At 46.3% G+C, this 16,590-nt stretch overlaps 1 protein-coding gene across 1 annotated transcript in view; it reads left to right on the forward strand.

The window, feature by feature from the left end:
- The window catches only part of LOC126426609 (uncharacterized), a 445,650-nt gene that overhangs the window by 119,210 nt on the left and 309,850 nt on the right, over positions 1–16,590 (forward strand). The gene's annotated exons all lie outside the window — the stretch shown is intronic.

Below are 16,590 nucleotides of genomic sequence, written 5' to 3' on the forward strand. Positions count from 1 at the left end.
ATTCGTTGATCGCACGGTGACTACCGAACTGTACGTGAAGGTATTGGAAGATGGTTTCATCCCCGTTATCCAATGTGACCCTCATTTCTACAAGATGTGGTTCATGCAAGACGGAGATCGACCCCGTCGAAGCAGGAGAGTGTTTGACGTCCTGGAGGAGCACTTTGGGGATCGCATTCTGGTTCTGGGGTACCCAGAGGACACTGCCGTTGTCCTCGATTGGCCGCCATATTCTCCGGTTCTCAACACATGCGACTCCTTTTTGTGGGGCTGTACAGGGTTATTACAAATGATTGAAGAGATTTCACAGCTCTACAATAACTTTATTATTTGAGATATGTTCACAATGCTTTGCACACAGATACAAAAACTCAAATAGTTTTTTTAAACATTCACAAATGTTCGATACGTGCCCCTTTAGTGATTCGGCAGACATCAAGCCGATAATCAAGCTCCTCCCACACTCGGCGCAGCATGTCCCCATCAATGAGTTCGAAAGCATCGTTGATGCGAGCTCGAAGTTCTGGCACGTTCCTTGGTAGAGGAGGTTTAAACACTGAATCTTTCACATAACCCCACAGAAAGAAATCGCGTGGGGTTAAGTCGGGAGAGCGTGGAGGCCATGACATGAATTGCTGATCATGATCTCCACCACGACCGTTCCATCGCTTTTCCAATCTCCTGTTTAAGAAATGCCGACCATCACGATGGAAGTGCGGTGGAGCACCATCCTGTTGAAAAATGAAGTCGGCGCTGTCGGTCTCCAGTTGTGACGTGAGCCAATTTTCCAGCATGTCCAGATACACGTGTCCAGCAACGTTTTTTTCGCAGAAGAAGAAGGGGCCGTAAACTTTAAACCGTGAGATTGCACAAAACACGTTAACTTTTGGTGAATTGCGAATTTGCTGCACGAATGCGTGAGGATTCTCTACCGCCCAGATTCGCACATTGTGTCTGTTCACTTCACCGTTAAGAAAAAATGTTGCTTCGTCACTGAAAACAAGTTTCGCACTGAACGCATCCTCTTCCGTGAGCTGTTGCAACCGCGCCGAAAATTCAAAGCGTTTGACTTTGTCATCGGGTGTCAGGGCTTGTAGCAATTGTAAACGGTAAGGCTTCTGCTTTAGCCTTTTCCGTAAGATTTTCCAAACCGTCGGGTGTGGTACGTTTAGCTCCATGCTTGCTTTATTCGTCGACTTCCGCGGGCTACGCGTGAAACTTGCCCGCACGCGTTCAACCGTTTCTTCGCTCACTGCAGGCCGACCCGTTGATTTCCCCTTACAGAGGCATCCAGAAGCCTTAAACTGCTCATACCGTCGCCGAATGGAGTTGGCAGTTGGTGGCTCTTTGTTGAACTTCCTCCTGAAGTGTCGTTGCACTGTTATGACTGACTGATGTGAGGGCATTTCAAGCACGACATACGCTTTCTCGGCTCCTGTCGCCATTTTGTCTCACAGCGCTCTCGAGCGCTCTGGCGGCAGAAACCTGAAGTGCGGCTTCAGCCGAACAAAACTTTGAGTTTTCCTACGTATCGGTAGTGTGTCGTGACCATATGTACTGAATGGAGCTACAGTGAATTTATGAAATCGCTTCAATCATTTGTAATAGCCCTGTATTAAAGACAAGGTGTACAGTTATAACCTCAAAAGCAGTGATCAGCAGCAAACAGCCATTCAGGAGGTCATCGGCAGCATCCATGTTGCGACACTTCAGCGGGTCGTGCAGAATTTCGCTATTTGTCTGCGCCACATAATAGCCGATGATGGCAGGCGTATCGAACATGTCGTACCGCAAATCCGAATATCTGTACTGCCGTTTTCATGGTGAATAAAGTGTATGCGCGCCATTAGCATATATTAACGACTTGCCACTCTGTATTCATGAAGATGTTTTTTAGCTAGTTAATTTTGCTGGTGATGCAAGTATAGTAAGTCACACCCAACAAACAAGATTCAGCTGAGGACATTGTAAATAATGTCTTTCACAAAATTATTAAATGGTCCTCTGCAAATTGGCTCTCACTAAATTTTGAGAAAACACAGATTATACAGTTCTGTACATTAAATGGCGTAAAACCATTAATAGACTATGAACATAAATCTATTGCTAAGGCAGAATATTGAAAATTTCTTGGTGTGTGCATCGTTGACAAATAGAATTGCAAGACACACATCTATGATTTACCGAAACGGTTAGGTTCAGCAACTTATGCTATTGGGGTTATTCCAAGTTTTGGTGATAAAGGTATCAGTAAATTAGCCTACTGTGCCTATTTTCATTCACTGCTTTCATATGGCATCATATTTTGGGGCAATTCGTCTAACAGGGAAAGTATTCACTGCACAAAAGCGTGTAATAAAAATAATAGCTGGAGGCAAGATCACCTTGCAGACATTTATTCAAGCAGCTCGGGATATTCACAGTACCTTCGCAATACATATATTCATTTATGAAATTTGTCATTAAGAACCCATCCCCATTCAAGAATAACAGCGAAGTGCATAGCTACAGCAGTAGAGGAAAGGATGGTATTCACTATTCTGGATTAAATCTCACTTTGGCACAGAAAGGGGTGAATTATGCTGACACAAAAATCCAATTTGGTCATTTGCCAAATAGTATTAAAATTCTGACAGGTAGCCAACCAACATTTAAAAACAAATTAAAACAATTTCTGAATGACAACTCCTTCTACCCAATAGATGAATTTCCAGATATAAAGATCTAACAGTAAAAAAATTAATTAATTATTTCGTGTAAAGAAAACTTATGTTAACACTTTGCCGTCCGCACGTCTCGTACAAATTTATTCGCTTGGCGCCGGCAGCGCAAAGTCGGATTACTTGGCTCGTCGCCTTTCCGTTGATGACGAGCATCAAACACATTTACTTTTCCGGTCGGCACAATCCAGTTTATTGTTGCTGTCGGAAAAATGTAAAAATGATAATATTTGTCTTACTCGGTTGCCGGACATCGTTTTGCGAAATATCAGTGTGTCTATCAACGGAATCGTTAACCAATAATCATCGATCCTTGCTTTTCTTACGGTTCCGATAAGGATAGCAAGCCCAAACCATTTTCTAAGTTCGGGTCCCGTAACGTCAACAAGTTTGTCATTTTTTTTAAAATCCAGTTTCCTTCTATTGCAATTTTGACTGTGGTACTTTGTGGTTTCGTTGCTAATATATTCGAATAGATCGTTCCCAATATATAATTATACGGTATCCTCGACGCTGTGTGTTGTTGTTGTTGTTGTTATTCTGGTCTTCAGTCCTGAGACTGGTTTGATGCAACTCTCCATGCTACTCTATCCTGTGCAAGCCTCTTCATCTCCCAGTACCTACTGCAACCTACATACCTCTGAATTTGATTAGTGTATTCATCTCTTGGTCCCCCTCTACGACTTTTACCCTCCACGCTGCCCTCCAATGCTAAATTTGAAATCCCTTGATGCCTCAGAACATGTCCTACCAACCGATCCCTTCTTCTAGTCAAGTTGTGCCACAAGCTCCTCTTCTCCCCAATTCTCTTCAATACCTCCTCATTAGTTATGTGATCTACCCATTTAAACTTCAGCATTCTTCTGTAGCACCACATTTCGAAAGCTTCTATTCTCTTCTTGTCTAAACTACACTCCTGGAAATGGAAAAAAGAACACATTGACACCGGTGTGTCAGACCCACCATACTTGCTCCGGACACTGCGAGAGGGCTGTACAAGCAATGATCACACGCACGGCACAGCGGACACACCAGGAACCGCGGTGTTGGCCGTCGAATGGCGCTAGCTGCGCAGCATTTGTGCACCGCCGCCGTCAGTGTCAGCCAGTTTGCAGTGGCATACGGAGCTCCATCGCAGTCTTTAACACTGGTAGCATGCCGCGACAGCGTGGACGTGAACCGTATGTGCAGTTGACGGACTTTGAGCGAGGGCGTATAGTGGGCATGCGGGAGGCCGGGTGGACGTACCGCCGAATTGCTCAACACGTGGGGCGTGAGGTCTCCACAGTACATCGATGTTGTCGCCAGTGGTCGGCGGAAGGTGCACGTGCCCGTCGACCTGGGACCGGACCGCAGCGACGCACGGATGCACGCCAAGACCGTAGGATCCTACGCAGTGCCATAGGGGACCGCACCGCCACTTCCCAGAAAATTAGGGACACTGTTGCTCCTGGCGTATCGGCGAGGACCATTCGCAACCGTCTCCATGAAGCTGGGCTACGGTCTCGCACACCGTTAGGCCGTCTTCCGCTCACGCCCCAACATCGTGCAGCCCGCCTCCAGTGGTGTCGCGACAGGCGTGAATGGAGGTACGAATGGAGACTAGTCGTCTTCAGCGATGAGAGTCGCTTCTGCCTTGGTGCCAATGATGGTCGTATGCGTGTTTGGCGCCGTGCAGGTGAGCGCCACAATCAGGACTGCATACGACCGAGGCACACAGGGCCAACACCCGGCATCATGGTGTGGGGAGCGATCTCCTACACTGGCCGTACACCACTGGTGATCGTCGAAGGGACACTGAATAGTGCACGGTACATCCAAACCGTCATCGAACCCATCGTTCTACCATTCCTAGACCGGCAAGGGAACTTGCTGTTCCAACAGGACAATGCACGTCCGCATGTATCCCGTGCCACCCAACGTGCTCTAGAAGGTGTAAGTCAACTACCCTGGCCAGCAAGATCTCCGGATCTGTCCCCCATTGAGCATGTTTGGGACTGGATGAAGCGTCGTCTCACGCGGTCTGCACGTCCAGCACGAACGCTGGTCCAACTGAGGCGCCAGGTGGAAATGGCATGGCAAGCCGTTCCACAGGACTACATCCAGCATCTCTACGATCGTCTCCATGGGAGAATAGCAGCCTGCATTGCTGCGAAACGTGGATATACACTGTACTAGTGCCGACATTGTGCATGCTCTGTTGCCTGTGTCTATGTGCCTGTGGTTCTGTCAGTGTGATCATGTGATGTATCTGACCCCAGGAATGTGTCAATAAAGTTTCCCCTTCCTGGGACAATGAATTCACGGTGTTCTTATTTCAATTTCCAGGAGTGTATTTATCGTCCACGTTTCACTTCCATACATGGCTACACTCCATACAAATACTTTCAGAAACGACTTCCTGACACACAAATCCATACTCGATGTTAACAAATTTGTCTTCTTCAGAAACGCTTTCCTTGCCATTGCCAGTCTACATTTTATATCCTGTCTACTTCGACCATCATCAGTTATTTTGCTCCCCAAATAGCAAAACTCCTTTACTGCTTTAAGTGTCTCATTTCCTAATCTTATCCTCGTTTTGCTTTTGTTGATGTTCATCTTATATCCTCCTTTCAAGACACTGTCCATTCCGTTCAACTGCTCTTCCAAGTCCTTTGTTGTCTCTGACAGAATTACAATGTCATCGGCGAACCTCAAAGTTTTTATTTCTTCTCCATGGATTTTAATTCCTACTCTGAATTTTTCTTTCGTTTCCTTTACAGCTTGCTCAATATACAGATTGAATAGCATCGGGGAGAGGCTACAACCCTGTCTCACTCCCTTCCCAACCACTGCTTCCCTTTCATGTCCCTCGACTCTTATAACTGCCATCTGCTTTCTGTACAAATTGTAAATAGCCTTTCACTCCCTGTATTTTACCCCTGCCACCTTCAGAATTTGAAAGAGAGTATTCCAGTCAACGTTGTCAAAAGCTTTCTCTAAGTCTACAAATGCTAGAAACATAGGTTTGACTTTCCTTAATCTTTCTTCTAAGATAAGTCGTAGGTCAGTATTCACTCAAGTCTTCCAACATTTCTACGGAAACCAAATTGAACTTCTTCTAGGTTGGCTTTTATCACTTTTTCCATTCGTCTGTAAAGATTTCGCGTTAGTATTTTGCAGCTGTGACTTATTAAACTGATAGTTCGGTAATTTTCACATATGTCAACACCTGCTTTCTTTGGGATTGGAATTATTATATTCTTCTTGAAGTCTGAGGGTATTTCGCCTGTCTCAAACATCTTGCTCACCAGATGGTAGAGTTTTGTCATGACTGGCTCTCCCGAGGCCATCAGTAGTTCTAATGGAATGTTGTCTACTCCGGGGGCCTTGTTTCGACTCAGGCCTTTCAGTGCTCTGTCAAACTCTTCACGCAGTATCGTATCTCCCATTTCATCTTCATCTACCTCGTCTTCCATTTCCATCATATTGTCCTCAAGTACATCGCCCTTGTATAGACTATATACTCCTTTCACCTTTCTGCTTTCCTTTCTTTGCTTAGAACTGGGTTTCCATCAGAGCTCTTGATATTCATACAAGTGGCTCTCTTTCCTCCAAAGGTCTCTTTAATTTTCCTGTAGGCAGTATCTATCTTGCCCCTAGTGAGATAAGCCTCTACATCCTTACATTTGTCCTTTAGCCATGCCTGCTTAGCCATTTTGCACTTCCTGTCGATCTCATTTTTGAGACGTTTGTATTCCTTTTTGCCTGCTTCATTTACTGCATTTTTATATTTTCTCCTTTCATCAATTAAATTCAATATTTCTTCTGTTACCCAAGGGTTTCTACCAGCCCTCGTCGTTTTACCTATTTGATCCTCTGCTGCCTTCACTACTTCATCCCTCAGAGCTACCCATTCTTCTTCTACTGTATTTCTTTCCCTCATTCCTGTCAATTGTTCCCTTATGCTCTCCCTGAAACTCTGTACAACCTCTGGTTCTTTCAGTTTATCCAGGTCCCATCTCTTTAAATTCACACCTTTTTGCAGTTTCGTCAGTTTTAATCTACAGTTCATAACCAATAGATTGTGATCAGAGTCCACATCTGCTCCTGGAAATGTCTTACAGTTTAAAACCTGGTTCCGAAATCTCTGTCTTACCATTATATAATGTATCTGATACCTTTTAGTATCTCCAGGGTTCTTCCATGTATACAACCTTCTTTCATGATTCTTAACGCAAGTGTTAGCTATGATTGTGTTGTGCTCTGTGCAAAATTCTACAAGGCGGCTTCCTCTTTCATTTCTTCCCCCCAATCCATATTCATCTACTACGTTCCATTCTCTCCCTTTTCCTACTACCGACTTCCAGTCACCCATGACTATTAAATTTTCTTCTCCCTTCACTATCTGAATAATTTCTTTTATTTCATCATACATTTCTTCAATTTCTTCATCATCTGCAGAGCTAGTTGGCATATAAACTTGTACTACTGTAGTAGGCCTGGGCTTTGTGTTTATCTTGGCCACAATAATGCGTTCACTATGCTGTTTGTAGTAGCTAACCCGCAATCCTATTTTTTATTCATTATTAAACCTACTCCTGCATTACCCCTATTTGATTTTGTGTTTATAACCCTGTAGTCACCTGACCAGAAGTCTTGTTCCTCCTGCCACCGAACTTCACTAATTCCCACTATATCTAACTTCAACCTATCCATTTCCCTTTTTAAATTTTCTAACCTACCTGCCCGATTAAGGGATCTGACATTCCACGCTCCGATCCGTAGAACGCCAGTTTTCTTTCTCCTGATAACGACATCCTCTTGAGTAGTCCCCGCCCGGAGATCCGAATGGGGGACTATTTTACCTCCGGAATATTTACAGCAAGGCCGTTTTGGTTATTGTTACAAGGCCAGATCAGTCAATCATCCAGACTGTTGCCCTTGCAACTACTGAAAAGGCTGCTGCCCCTCTTCAGGAACCACACGTTTGTCTGGCCTCTCAACAGATACCCCACCGTTGTGGTTGCACCTACGGTACGGCTATCTGTATCGTTCAGGCACGCAAGCCTCCCCACCAACGGCAAGGTCCATGGTTCATGGTTCAGGACTCTCTGTGTATGTTTGCGAAATACGTTTGGACCCGGGGATCCTCCAAATTTATTATTGGTCCTCGCCGAATCAAAGTCTGACTACTGTGCACTGTTTTCTTCGTCTGATTGAGCCGAATCAGTTGGCCATGGTAGCGTTCGCCGAATTCTTCTTGGACGTATTTCACTGTCTTCCCACGATTCTGCTTCACATGCATTTTTCGGATATCCAATGTCTTCTCCGCAATCTGCGAAGTCGTGCGGAACGTCAGAGAAGACGTCCGCAGGTTCATCGTAAATAATCTTATTGTCTCTCTTGTCCGCCATGATGATAGGGCACAAGCACTTAAATAAACGAAACACTTGTTGACGTGTGCAACTTATTGCTACCTAAACGAAACACCGACAGAATGCAAAAGATACTGAAGTGCTGTCGCCGGCCACTGAACGATACTATGCACACGACACTACTGTGGTGTCGCCGGACGACATAGTGTTAAAGTGACACGTTGCACATCATTACGAAATATCATATTCATGATCTGTGGAACAGTGATGGATGCATGAATGTAAGCACGCCGTAGTTTCTCACTAATTTATGTTTTTTTTTTCATTCTTTCTTTTTCTTTCTTTCTGCCTTTTGCTTGTGCCGTTTTTCCCGCGGGTACGCAGGGTCGGCATGGTTAATCGGAATTGGCAATGTTATTGGAAGGGGTGGCCGGATGCCCTTCCTGCCGCCACCCCGCACCCCCGTGGGACGGAATCAGTGCACCCCAGCTGTCTGTGTCGAGTGTAAGCCGTGGAAGAGTGCGAATGTCTTTCAGATGTCTGCGAGCCGTGTAACTGAGGTGGGACGTGGGGACCAGCCCGGTATTCACCTAGTGGGGTATGGAAAACCGCCTAAAAGCCACATCGACGCTGGCCAGCACACCGGCCCTCGTCGTTAATCCGCCCGGCGGATTCGATCCGGGGCTGGCGCGCTTACCCGAGCCAAGGAAGCAGCGCGTTAACGCGCTCGGCTAACCTGGCGGGTCAATTTGTGGTTTTTTTTTCATATGGTTCCATAATTGTGACCCTGTAGGGGGGGGGGGGGGGGCGGGAAAGACGAGAAATGCCGAGAGGCGGGATAGGAGAAGACGGACTAATGGAATTGGAATGAAAGATACACGTGCAACGCTGGTTACTCCGCAAGATTTTTTTGTAAGAATATGAAATCAGATGAACACTTAAATATACAACGGTATTAAGCAAGCAGATAAAAAGAAAACAGTGAAAGAGTAGAAACTAACGGCTCGCAGAAAGGACGGGTCGGCGGTGAATTGGTTCCCCGTGCGTCGCTGCCTTCAGCTGTCTCTGCCCGCGAGAGCAGGCTGCCAACATGGCGTGGCGTGACGTCAGCAAGGCCGCGGCGCCTCCCCTGCCCCCCCCCCCTCCCACCCCTTGCCGCCTACAGTACATCGCCTTCTCACTTCTCTCCTCTGCGCAACCATTCGCGAATGCAACAGGAAGATGACGGCCGTGGAGCGGACACCGTGGTGCAGCGCCACTTACGTTTGTGTCAGCTATCCTGCAGACGACGAAACACGTATCCGAAATGAAGTATCAACTACAGTAGGCGAAAAAGAAGGAAAAAAAACAAAAAGCCCGAGCCCGGCAAGATTTTCAAAGCGGTGCAATGACCATTATAATTATCCGGGCTGTTATGGCGTGGTCGGTTGATGAATTCTGTGTCGATTCCCAACGTTTCGTCTCCGACTGCGGGAGACATCTTCAAGGGGGTCCGTAGCTCAATGGAAGGTCCAACACACCCGCTGGCTCGCTACTGACTGCCGCTAAATTCTGTGTCCGCGCGCTCCCGCGCCGCGGCGTGACGTCACGTGTTTTGAAAAAGTCAGTGCAATTGGCCGCTGTCCGTCGCCGTTGCCACCACCCAGTGGTGGACGGGTGGTAGACATCTTCTTCAACACCGGCATCCATATGCCGTTTAATTTCACGCCCTCCTCCTTACGGTTGAAGTTATTTGGGTGTTTAGCGATTTCGATTGCCTCCCTGTAGAGCCTTTCGCAATATCCGCTTGTGGCCGCTAGTACTTGCGTCTCCTCGAAACGAATATTGTGGTTCCCTGGCTGGAAAGCATGCTCCGCAACAGCTGGTCGTTCCGTTTCTCCTCTTCTACAATTTCCCTTGTGCTCTTCCAAACATTTAGAAACCGTTATTTTAGTGGTACCCACATAAACATCACCACAGCTGCGTGGGATCCTATACACTCCAGATTTTTCCAATGGTTTCCGAGCGTCCTTGGCAGGCTGAAGGTATTCCTGTATCTTCCTGGTGGGCTTGTAAATTACGGTAATATTCCGCTTCGTCAAGATCCTCCCTATTCTTTCCGTTACATTTTTAACAAACGGCAAGAAAACCTTAGATTTTGCAGTAACCTGTACGTCAGTATGATTTCTGCGTGGGTGCCTCAACGCACTTTTTATTTCGGCGGACGAATATCCGTTCTTCATTAGTGCATTGTGGAGATGTTCCATCTCAGCGTCGAGCAACTCAGGTTCACAAATATTTCTAGCTCTGTCCGCTAACGTCTTGATAACACCCCGCTTCTGTTGTGGGTGGTGGCTCGAATCCCGGTGCAAATAACGGTCCGTGTGCGTGGGTTTGCGGTATACTGAGTGGCTCAAACTACCATTTTCGTTTCTAAAAACAAGCACATCGAGGAAATGTAACTTGCCGTCTACCTCCTCCTCCATTGTAAACTCAATTCTCGGGTTCATACTGTTCAGATGTTCGTGGAACCGGCTTAGTTCCTCCCTACCATGTCTCCACAGCACAAACGTGTCATCCACGTATCGGAACCATACATTTGGTTTTTTGCTGGCAGTACCTAAGGCCTGTTCTTCGAATTTCTCCATAAAGAAGTTTGCAATTACGGGACTTAGGAAGCTTCCCATAGCCACGCCATCCGCTTGCTCATAAAACTGTTCATTCCACTTGAAGTATGTGGTCGTCAAACAACACTTAAACACTTCTGAAATATCGGCAGGTTCCGTTTAATGATGTATTGGAACAGCTGGATCGAATAATTATAATGGACATGATATTTCCGGCCGTGAAAGTCTACATTTTAGTAAAGCGGTGCAAGAATTTTCAACTTGCTTCAAACTTTCACAATTGTGTGCGTCACAAAAACACAGCGAAGTACACTACTGGCCATTAAAATTGCTACACCAAGAAGAAATCCAGATGATAAACGGGTATTCATTCGACAAATATATTATACTAGAACTGACATGTGATTACATTTTCACGCAATTTCGGTGCATAGATCCTGAGAAATCTGTATCCAGAACAACCACCTCTGGCAGTAATAACGGCCTCGATACGCCTGGGCATTGAGTCGAACAGAGCTTGGATGGCGTGTCCAGGTACAGCTGCCCGTGCAGCTTCAACACGATACCACAGTTCATCGAGAGTAGTGACTGGCGTATTGTGACGAGCCAGTTGCTCGGCCACCGTTGACCAGACTTTTCCAATTGGTGAGAGATCTGGAGAATGTGCTGGCCAGGGCAGCAGTCGGACATTTTCTGTATCCAGAAAGGCCCGTACAGGGCCTGCAACATGCAGTCGTGCATTATCCTGCTGAAATGTAGGGTTTCGCAGGGATCAAATGAAGGATATAGCCACGGGTCGTAACGCATCTGACATGTAACGTCCACTGTTCAAAGTGCCGTCAATGCGAACGAGAGGTGACCGAGACGTGTAACCAATGGCACCCTATACCATCACGCCGGGCGATACGCCAGTATGGCGATGACGAATACACGCTTCCAATGTGCGTTCGCCGCGGTGTCGCCAAACACTGCTGCGGCCATCCTGATGCTGTAAACAGAACCTGGATTCGTCCGAAAAAACGACGTTTCGCCATTCGTGCACCCAGGTTTGTCGTCGAGTACACCATCGCAAGCGCTCCTGTCTGTGATGCAGCGTCAAGGGTAACCGCAGCCACGGCCTCCGAGTTGATAGTCCGTGATGCTGCAAACGTCGTCGAACTGTTCGTGCAGATGGTTGTCGTCTTGCAAACGTCCCCATCTGTTGACTCGGGGATCGAGACGTGGCTGCACGATCCTTTACAGCCGTGCGGATAAGATGCCTGTCATCTCGACTGCTAGTGATACGAGGCCGTTGGGATCCAGCACGGCGTTCCGTATTACCCTCCTGAACCCACCGATTCCATATTCTGCTAACAGTCATTGGATCTCGACCGACGCGAGCAGCAATTTCGCGATACGATAAACCGCAATGTGCGATAGGCTACGATCCGACCTTTATCAAAGTCGGAAACGTGATGGTACGCATTTCTCCTCCTTACGCGAGGCATCACAACAACGTTTCACCAGGCAACGCCGGTCAACTGCTGTTTGTGTATGAGAAATCGGTTGGAAACTTCCCCCGTGTCAGCACGTTGTAGGTGTCGCCACCGGCGCCAACCTTGTGTGAATGCTCTGGAAAGCTAATCATTTGCATATCACAGCATGTTCTTCCTGTCGCTTAAATTTCGCATCTGTAGCACGTCATCTTCGTGGTGTAGCAATTTTAATGGCCAGTAGTGTGCTTTCATTAATTTTGCGACCACAACTGCTGATGTGTTTGCTGGTGCATTGTCGTGATGGAAAAGGGCTTTTTTTTTTTTTTTTTTTTTTTTTTCGTTCCAATCGCCGTCGTTTTTCTTGCATCTCGGTTTTCAAACGGTCCAGTAACGATGAATAATATGCACCTGTAATAGTTTTACCCTTTTCCAGACAGTCGATGAGGATTATCCCTTGCGAATCCCAAAAGACAGTCGCCATAACTTTTCCTGCCGAAACAGTGGTCTTCGCCTTCTTTGGTGCAGATTCTCCCTCGGTAACCCATTGTTTAGATTGTTGTTTGGTCTCAGGAGTATAGTAATGTACCCATGTTTCATCCACAGTGACGAAACGACGCTTAAAGTCCTGCGGATTCTTCCTGAACAGCTGCAAACCATCCTTGCAACACTTCACACGATTCCGTTTTTGGTCAAGCGTGAGCAATCGTGGAACTCATCTTGCGGATAGCTTTGTCGTTTCGAAATGTTTATGCAGAATGTTATGTACCCGTTCATTCTAGATGCCAACGGCACTAGCAATCTCACGCACCTTAATATTCTGGCATCCATCGCCATATCATGAATTTTATCAATAGTTTAGTTTCATCTCCGAAATACAGTTGAACCGTTTCGTTTTTACCCCTCAGAGAATCATAATTACCCCCAGATTGGGAAACACTGGCCTACGAGCAACGAGTCGTAGGTTAACACTCACCCTGCCTAACAAATCGTTAATGTACTCTGTATAAAAATACAGTTAATTTGGATAGAGAGAGAGAGAGAGAGAGGGTGGCAGGGAGGGGGGGGGGGGGGGTTGACGACATCGCAACTAACAGCGTGTGTCGAATGTTTTCCGCCTTTACACAAGCGCCATGCAGGACATCACGATAAATACCGCTTTCAACTTTCTGTAACGTGAACTAAGAATAGTGAACTTTGAAAGTTTTTTCCCCTGTTAATGATAATTAACTCTTCTCTCTCGTAGGACGACAATGTCCGTGCGGCGATCGTCATCTAGAAGATTATTCCGGTGCATTCGGAAGATTTGACCTAATGGTTCGTGATACGCATAGAGGGGAACAAGTGTACTTGAAGCTTGCAGAAATAAAATACTTTCCTCCCACGAGCTATCCGCTTTTTATCTGTTAGGCACACATGGGTCAAGATACGTCCTTACACTATGGCGTGCGAGAATAGAAGAGCATTAAAACAGGAGAGGTGGTATTGAAAAAAGTTGAAGTGTTTTTAAATTTTTCCGCCGCTCTGTCAGATTACATTAATGTGGCTTAGTAATGAGTTAATATATCTTTGCCACATTCAGCTGGCGCCTGTGTGAATTAATATATTTTGTTTCTCTATGCAGGTAAACCTTATAGGTACAGAATATAGACAAGACCTTACCTATAGGATGACAGGAAACTGAATCTACTAGAATAGTTAGAGATTACGAAGCATGGTGGGAAAAATGAAAATATATGAAATAAACTAGTTACGAAAAACAAAAACATTTATTACAAAGTTTTATAGATTCGGTATAATATCAGTCTGTGGTCAACTATTTGAATTCGAGCCATAGTGTTGAAATCGAGTGCATCACGAGATTGGAAGGGTGTGCGTTATCTCTGGTCAGTGGCGAAACTGTCTTTGATCTCTTGATTATGGACACGAAGTGCTCAGTCGCGCTACATCTGTGCCTGTACGAGTATCCAACGAGAATCGCTGTTGCCATGTCTCGTTCGTACCTCCATAGACAGAACACCTCGATGCACTTTAGTGTGTTTTACTGGGTGGGCAAGTCATGTTTGATGTTGGACCACAAGCTACGAATAGACCGTCAGCAGGCAATTGACCAACAGTCTTTCCAGGATATGTGTACAGGGTGTTGCAAAAAGGCACGGCCAAACTTTCAGGAAACATTCCTCACACACAAAGAAATTATGCTATGTGGACATGTGTCCGGAATCGCTTACTTTCCATGTTAGAGCTCATTTTATTACTTCTCTTCAAATCACATCAATCATGGAATGGAAACACACAGCAACAGAACGTACCAGCGTGACTTCAAACACTTTGTTACAGGAAATGCTCAAAATGTCCTCCGTTAGCGAGGATGCGTGCATCCACCCTCCGTCGCACGGAATCCCTGACGCGCTGATGCAGCCCTGGACAATGGCGTATTGTATCACAGCCGTCCACAATACGAGCACGAAGAGTCTCTACATTTGGTACCGGGGTTGTGTAGACAAGAGTTTTCAAATGCCCCCATAAATGAAAGTCAAGAGGGTTGAGGTCAGGAGAGCGTGGAGGCCACGGAATTGGTCCGCCTCTACCAATCCATCGGTCACCGAATCTGTTGTCGAGAACCGTACGAACACTTCGACTGAAATGTGCAGGAGCCCTATCGTGCATGAACCACATGTTGTGTCGTACTTGTAAAGGCACATGTTCTAGCAGCACAGGTAGAGTATCCCGCACGAAATCATGATAACGTGCTCCATTGAGCGTAGGTGGAAGAACATGGGGCCCAGTCGAGACATCACCAACAATGCCTGCCCAAACGTTCACAGAAAATCTGTGTTGATGACGTGATTGCACAGTTGCGTGTGGATTCTCGTCAGCCCACACATGTCGATAGTGAAAATTTACAATTTGATCACGTTGGAATGAAGCCTCATCCGTAAACAGAACATTTGCACTGAAATGAGGATTGACACATTGTCGGATGAACCATTCGCAGAAGTGTACCCGTAGAGGCCAATCAGCTGCTGATAGTGCCTGCACACGCTGTACACGGTACGGAAACAACTGGTTCTCCCGTAGCACTCTCCATACAGTGACGTGGTCAACGTTACCTTGTACAGCAGCAACTTCTCTGACGCTGACATTAGGGTTATCGTCAACTGCACGAAGAATTGCCTCGTCCGTTGCAGGTGTCCTCGTCGTTCTAGGTCTTGCCCAGTCGCGAGTCATAGGCTGGAATGTTCCGTGCTCCCTGAGACGCCGATCAATTGCTTCGAACGTCTTCCTGTCGGGACACCTTCGTTCTGGAAATCTGTCTCGATACAAACGTACCTCGCCACGGCTATTGCCCCGTGCTAATCCGTACATCAAATGGGCATCTGCCAACTCCGCATTTGTAAACATTGCACTGACTGCAAAACCACGTTCGTGATGAACACTAACCTGTTGATGCTACGTACTGATGTGCTCGATGCTAGTACTGTAGAGCAATGAGTCGCATGTCAACACGAGCACCGAAGTCAACATTACCTTCCTTCAATTGGGCCAACTGGCGGTGAATCGAGGAAGTACAGTACATACTGACGAAACTAAAATGAGCTCTAACATGGAAATTAAGCGTTTCCGGACACATGTCCACATAACGTCTTTTCTTTATTTGTGTGTGAGGAATGTTTCCTGAAAGTTTGGCCGTACCTTTTTGCAACGCCCTATCCACTTTGTAAGAGTCTTGTTCACTAATTGCGACGATGTAGGCATGACTCCTTCGAAACACGTGGTTTTGCATTTTGAAAGGTGGCTGAGCCTACATTTTAAGATTTTTTCCTCCATCGTACGGACACCTAATACAGCAGTGTGTGAATGTGTGCAGAGCAGAACCGCCCAGCCTTACTGTGTACGCACACAGACCTGGCCCGGCACATCACCACCTCCGGTACTCCGCTGATATATTCATCGAAACGTGCGTTGCCAGGGATCCCACACAACGCCCTTATCCATACGAGCCATTCCTTCCGTTGTGCTTAATGCTCTGAAACGCCCAAGAAACTGGTATACGCATGCGTATTCAGATACATAGACATGTAAACACGCAGAATACTGCGCTGCTGTAGACAACGCCTATATAAGACCGCAAGTGTCGGGAGCACTTGTTAGATGGGTAACTGCCGCTACAATGGCAGGTTATCAGGATTTAAGTGAGTTTGTGAACGTGATGCTGTAGACCGCGCATGTGCTTTGGGACACAGCATCTCCGAGGTAGCGATGGAGTTTGGATTTCCCCGTATGACCATTTCACGATTCCACCGTGAATATCACGAATCAGATTATACGTCAGATCTCCGACATCGCTGCGGCCGGAAAAATATCCTGCAAAAACGGGACCGACGACAACTCAAGAGAATCGTTCAATCTGACAGCAATGTAGCTTTGT

The sequence above is a fragment of the Schistocerca serialis genome, chromosome 11, assembly GCF_023864345.2.
Source record: "Schistocerca serialis cubense isolate TAMUIC-IGC-003099 chromosome 11, iqSchSeri2.2, whole genome shotgun sequence".
Taxonomy (NCBI): Eukaryota; Metazoa; Arthropoda; class Insecta; order Orthoptera; family Acrididae; genus Schistocerca; species Schistocerca serialis.